The sequence below is a fragment of the Ostrea edulis genome, chromosome 2 (assembly GCF_947568905.1).
Source record: "Ostrea edulis chromosome 2, xbOstEdul1.1, whole genome shotgun sequence".
Taxonomy (NCBI): Eukaryota; Metazoa; Mollusca; class Bivalvia; order Ostreida; family Ostreidae; genus Ostrea; species Ostrea edulis.
This window is the reverse complement of record NC_079165.1, coordinates 37,202,931-37,208,984: the sequence shown is the minus strand read 5'-3', so window position 1 is coordinate 37,208,984 and position 6,054 is coordinate 37,202,931.

Sequence of the window (6,054 nt, the reverse complement as noted above, 5' to 3'; positions counted from 1 at the left end):
ATATTTAAAAAAAAATAAAACGTTATTTTGTATGAGAAGTATTGCATATTTAATGATGGTGATAGAAATACAATATTTGACACAGTCAGCTAAAAATTAATGCTAGTAATTTGAACTCTGGTCTTTTTTTCCCCTTCTACACACTTGTCAGACTCTTCCAAATATATTAACTGTGCGGCGCCTTCTAAGGATGCAAATAATTACTTTTTGAGTGTCCTGCTTATGATAATTATAGACATGAATTTCATCATGATGTACATGTATAAATGTCAAGATGTCAGACATTGATACTTGTGTACCCACTGAAATCCTGATATTCATTTTGACACAAATGAGCATTTAAAAAAAAAACATGTACAGTACAAGTTCATTGCACTTACGAAAAGATTTAGGTAATCATCAGATATACTTAACGTATGAACAAGTAATGATAGCGAACAGTGATCAATTTCAGAAATCCTATAAAAGATACCAAATCAAGAGAAGGGCAAACCCGTGCCCCTGAACACACCAGAGGTGGGAAGAGGTGCCAAGAAGAGGTAAGCATCCCATGTTGACCGACCACACACGTTGGGAATCCTCTATCTTGATTAGAAAAAATTGAGTAATCCGTAGTCAAAATCAGTATGCAAAGAAGAGCCTAATTGGTATGAAACACGCCAGACAGTATTCAACCCAATTATAGCTTGTATTTGCAAATCAGATCACTATAACGACCATAGAATTTGCGAAATGGTAGAATTAAACGAGACTGTTGAAACCCCTGTGACATCAACCTATTTGTCTCGACTTAAAAATTGATCATCCGCAGAACATGCTGTTGCGTATCGAATCTGTTGAGAGATATAAACACCATAAGTAGGTGATAATGGACTATTGCTACCCAAATATGGGAAGTTGACGATGGAGAAGCTGAGGGCATCTCGTTTGTCATAATGATGTGTTGTCAGTTTGCCACTATATACATATACATAACATTTTTGTATATATATAATCTGTACCATCAATTATACTATATTTATACTTTTATAGTACACTTTATTATGCTTTGTGCAAAAAATATTCAGCTGTTGAATTATTCAAACATGTAGATTTCAAGCTATTTACAAATGTTATGTAATTTTGAACTTGTACATATCCTGTTCGATCACAGTCTGATTAAAATTAAATCTGAACTAGCTCTTCTTTGTTTTGAATGTCACGTGAAGACCTAGTGAAGGTTTGATTTTAATAAGACTTATTCGATCATTAGGGAGATGGCTCATGTAGGCTAAGCCTGCTGCCCAATTCCATCAATTTTTTTGAACGAAATTGTTTAAATTACACCGATTTTCACTCAGTCAATCTTAAAATAAAATGTAACATTGAACTGAAATGCCTTAGAATAGAAAGGAAATTACCAGTTTTAAAAAACAGTATACGGTTTAGCAAGACGGCCAGGAATTTCAATGAGCATGCATGATGCTCAAGAGCTCGAAAATTCTTTTGGTTTATTGAAATTGATCAATTAAACTTTGTGATCGCTTACAAAAAATGTCGATTATTGTTGTTTAGACTAAGATTAGAACACATGCACTTTATACAGGTACGTGTAGGTACAGTGAGTTTCAGGAGCGAACTGTTCCAATTAAACTTCACTATCAGGATGTTTTAAGGCATGAACTGTAGTCATGGGTTTTTTTATGATGTATACGTTATATCCATTTCGTGAGATTATGAATAATTAGGTGTAATAAATCTCTCTTACGAAAACTCATAAATATTTCAATATCATTCCATGTCCTTGGTAATGCTTTACATGTCATCATTCAGATATTAACTTTGAACAGCGTCATCAAACTGCAATTTATATTTTCGGGTGCATATAAACTGTAGGGGTATACCAGTACTACGAGCTACTAGCACGTTCATTGCGATCACTTCCGGCCGTACTGGTATGCAGTAATGTTCGGATATAGGAAACAAACAGTGTTCATTTAGTGGTCTCTCACTGGTGTAACTTTTAACAATCATCTTTACCCGGACACATCTAGTGTGTGTACGGTCACGATAAGTAAGGAAGTCTCAATCCGAATTGCAAAATCCATGGCCCACCCCAGGATCAGAGTTAGAGTGCTAGGGCGGGGCTCAAGGGACATTACAGTAAGAAATGCATTTTTGCTTTAAAGATATTCTTTACTCTCCCGGTCTTGGTAGTCTAATAGGCAGGATGCTCGCTTCCCAGCAGAGAGGTCAAAGGTGTATTATGGTTTTGAGCTCACGTGAGTTTTTCTGATCATCCTTTATCTGTTGTCCGTCCGTCTGTAAACTTTTTCATATTCTCCAGAACCACTGGGCCAATTTCAATCAAACTTGGCACAAATTATTCTTGGATGAAGGGGATTTAAGTTTGATTAAATAAAGGACCATGTCCCTTTCAAAGGGGAGATGATAAAGAAAAGTCTAAAATTTGGGTGAATGCTTCCTAATATAGTTTATATTCTAGTTTAAAAGTTTACATTAAAGTTTCCTGACATAGAGTAGATACAAATTCTTCAAATCATCGTTCCTGGGGGTTGGGTGGGGCCACAATAGGGGTTCAAAGTTTTATATGGGAATATACAGGAAATTAATGAAAACATTCTTTTGAAAATTAGCAAAGCCACGCTAAATCAAATGCAAATGTTCCCAAATATATCATGTAGCATTGCCTTTTTTTGGTACCTAGGTTTTCAACCTTGTGACATTGACCTTGGAATTTGGCATACTTTAAAGAAAACTTAACCTCTTCAATATTTCCTGAACTATATTTATGAGAAGGCTTTATGATATGCATAACGATTTCTTATGGTAAGATTTTACATTTCATACATGATTTTTTACCCTGTGACTCAAATTCAAGTAAATATCACACAAGTAATAGTATAATAAAAAAAATATTAGAACGCCGAAAATAACTTGAAACAACATTGGATGCGGTAGACGTGCAGGCTATAACAAATACAAAAGACTTGTAATTTTGCTAGGATATCATCAATTATATGTACAAATCAGGTGATCACGATCAACGTAAAGTTCCCTTATCCTTATGGGTATTTCTTTGTTGAAATGATGTTGGGAATGTAGTGTGTGAAAGTTGTGGACTTCAAACGTGTACATAAGGTAGAACACGACGTCTCTCAAACTAGCTGCCACGCAGCCGCCCATCCGTATGGAAGCTCGACATAAAGATGTGCCATCCCGAAACAGCTACAGTCCTGATCAGTGGTGTGTGTAGTGAACAGCTACAGTCCTGATCAGTGATGTGTGTAGTCATTAGCTACAGTCCTGATCAGTGGTGTGTGTAGTGAACAGCTACAGTCCTGATCAGTGATGTGTGTAGTGAATAGCTACAGTCCTGATCAGTGATGTGTGTAGTGAACAGCTACAGTCCTGATCAGTGATGTGTGTAGTGAATAGCTACAGTCCTGATCAGTGATGTGTGTAGTGAATAGCTACAGTCCTGATCAGTGATGTGTGTAGTGAATAGCTACAGTCCTGATCAGTGATGTGTGTAGTGAATAGCTACAGTCCTGATCAGTGATGTGTGTAGTGAAACAGCTACAGTCCTGATCAGTGGTGTGTGTAGTGAATAGCTACAGTCCTGATCAGTGATGTGTGTAGTGAATAGCTACAGTCCTGATCAGTGATGTGTGTAGTGAATAGCTACAGTCCTGATCAGTGATGTGTGTAGTGAATAGCTACAGTCCTGATCAGTGATGTGTGTAGTGAATAGCTACAGTCCTGATCAGTGATGTGTGTAGTGAATAGCTACAGTCCTGATCAGTGATGTGTGTAGTGAATAGCTACAGTCCTGATCAGTGATGTGTGTAGTGAATAGCTACAGTCCTGATCAGTGATGTGTGTAGTGAATAGCTACAGTCCTGATCAGTGATGTGTGTAGTGAATAGCTACAGTCCTGATCAGTGATGTGTGTAGTGAAACAGCTACAGTCCTGATCAGTGGTGTGTGTAGTGAATAGCTACAGTCCTGATCAGTGGTGTGTGTAGTGAATAGCTACAGTCCTGATCAGTGATGTGTGTAGTGAATAGCTACAGTCCTGATCAGTGATGTGTGTAGTGAATAGCTACAGTCCTGATCAGTGATGTGTGTAGTGAAACAGCTACAGTCGTGATCAGTGATGTGTGTAGTGAAACAGCTACAGTCGTGATCAGTGGTGTGTGTAGTGAATAGCTACAGTCCTGATCAGTGATGTGTGTAGTGAATAGCTACAGTCCTGATCAGTGATGTGTGTAGTGAAACAGCTACAGTCGTGATCAGTGATGTGTGTAGTGAAACAGCTACAGTCGTGATCAGTGGTGTATGTAGTGAATAGCTACAGTCCTGATCAGTGATGTGTGTAGTGAATAGCTACAGTCCTGATCAGTGATGTGTGTAGTGAAACAGCTACAGTCGTGATCAGTGGTGTATGTAGTGAATAGCTACAGTCCTGATCAGTGGTGTGTGTAGTGAATAGCTACAGTCCTGATCAGTGGTGTGTGTAGTGAATAGCTACAGTCCTGATCAGTGATGTGTGTAGTGAATAGCTACAGTCCTGATCAGTGATGTGTGTAGTGAATAGCTACAGTCCTGATCAGTGATGTGTGTAGTGAAACAGCTACAGTCGTGATCAGTGATGTGTGTAGTGAAACAGCTACAGTCCTGATCAGTGATGTGTGTAGTGAATAGCTACAGTCCTGATCAGTGATGTGTGTAGTGAAACAGCTACAGTCCTGATCAGTGATGTGTGTAGTGAAACAGCTACAGTCGTGATCAGTGGTGTATGTAGTGAATAGCTACAGTCGTGATCAGTGGTGTATGTAGTGAATAGCTACAGTACTGATCAGTGATGTGTGTAGTGAATAGCTACAGTCCTGATCAGTGATGTGTGTAGTGAATAGCTACAGTCCTGATCAGTGATGTGTGTAGTGAAACAGTTACAGTCCTGATCAGTGATGTGTGTAGTCATTAGCTACAGTCCTGATCAGTGATGTGTGTAGTGAACAGCTACAGTCCTGATCAGTGATGTGTGTAGTGAATAGCTACAGTCCTGATCAGTGGTGTGTGTAGTCATTAGCTACAGTCCTGATCAGTGATGTGTGTAGTGAATAGCAAAGTGGTAGTGAAATTGGACGCAGTTAGTTATTAAGTTAATAATTCACCTAGAAGTGACCTTACTATGCATGAACGTGTTAAAGATGAAGAAACATGAACGTGTTAAAGATGAAGAAACATGAACGTGTTAAAGATGAAGAAACATATTTTGCAAACAAAATGTGTATAAAGTGTATTGATATAAACTAAAAAGGTAAAATGGAAGTCATTACTATTTTGTATTTTGATAAGTAAACTGAAATAAAAGTAGTAGAAAAAATAGATGTCGAAATAAATCTTCAAAGTAGAGATCGTACTAGAAAACCCCGGTCTTGGTACAAAGTTAGTGAGGAATCGGAACAAATCCTACTATTCGGGATTTTTGCGTGTACATCCGTGCCTCTTTCCACTAGACAGAGAGATGTCGGAGACGCGACAAAACTCGGTAGTAAATTATATTTTCTAAATTGTGTTGCTTTCCTTAATTGATCTCTGCGGTACAAGGTGTGTAACAATTCCCTATCTAAATGATTAGGTACACACTACACTAAATGGTACATCCGTCAAATAATGAAGACCAAGTAGACAAAGCAAGCAGAAAAACACAAAGGCTCTATTATTTTTATTCTAGGTAACATTTCGGAAGAAGACGTTTTCTGAAAAACTGCTTTAATGAAATGTCAATGAAGAAGAGAAGTTCATTAACTGAATTATTACAAAAATTCTCCCGAAAGTGCGAATATCTTGCGTAATCAGTTTCATTCAGACTGATTAGAGAGACGAGAATTCTATATATGGTAATTATACCGAATTAGTACTCAATGATCGGAGGAGAACAATTGCTTTATTTATATACTTATTGTTTACTTTAGAAATCATAACAACATTCCTTGTCAACGTTTTAGAACTTAGCGATGTGCGAAGCATGGTAATTTTACTAAG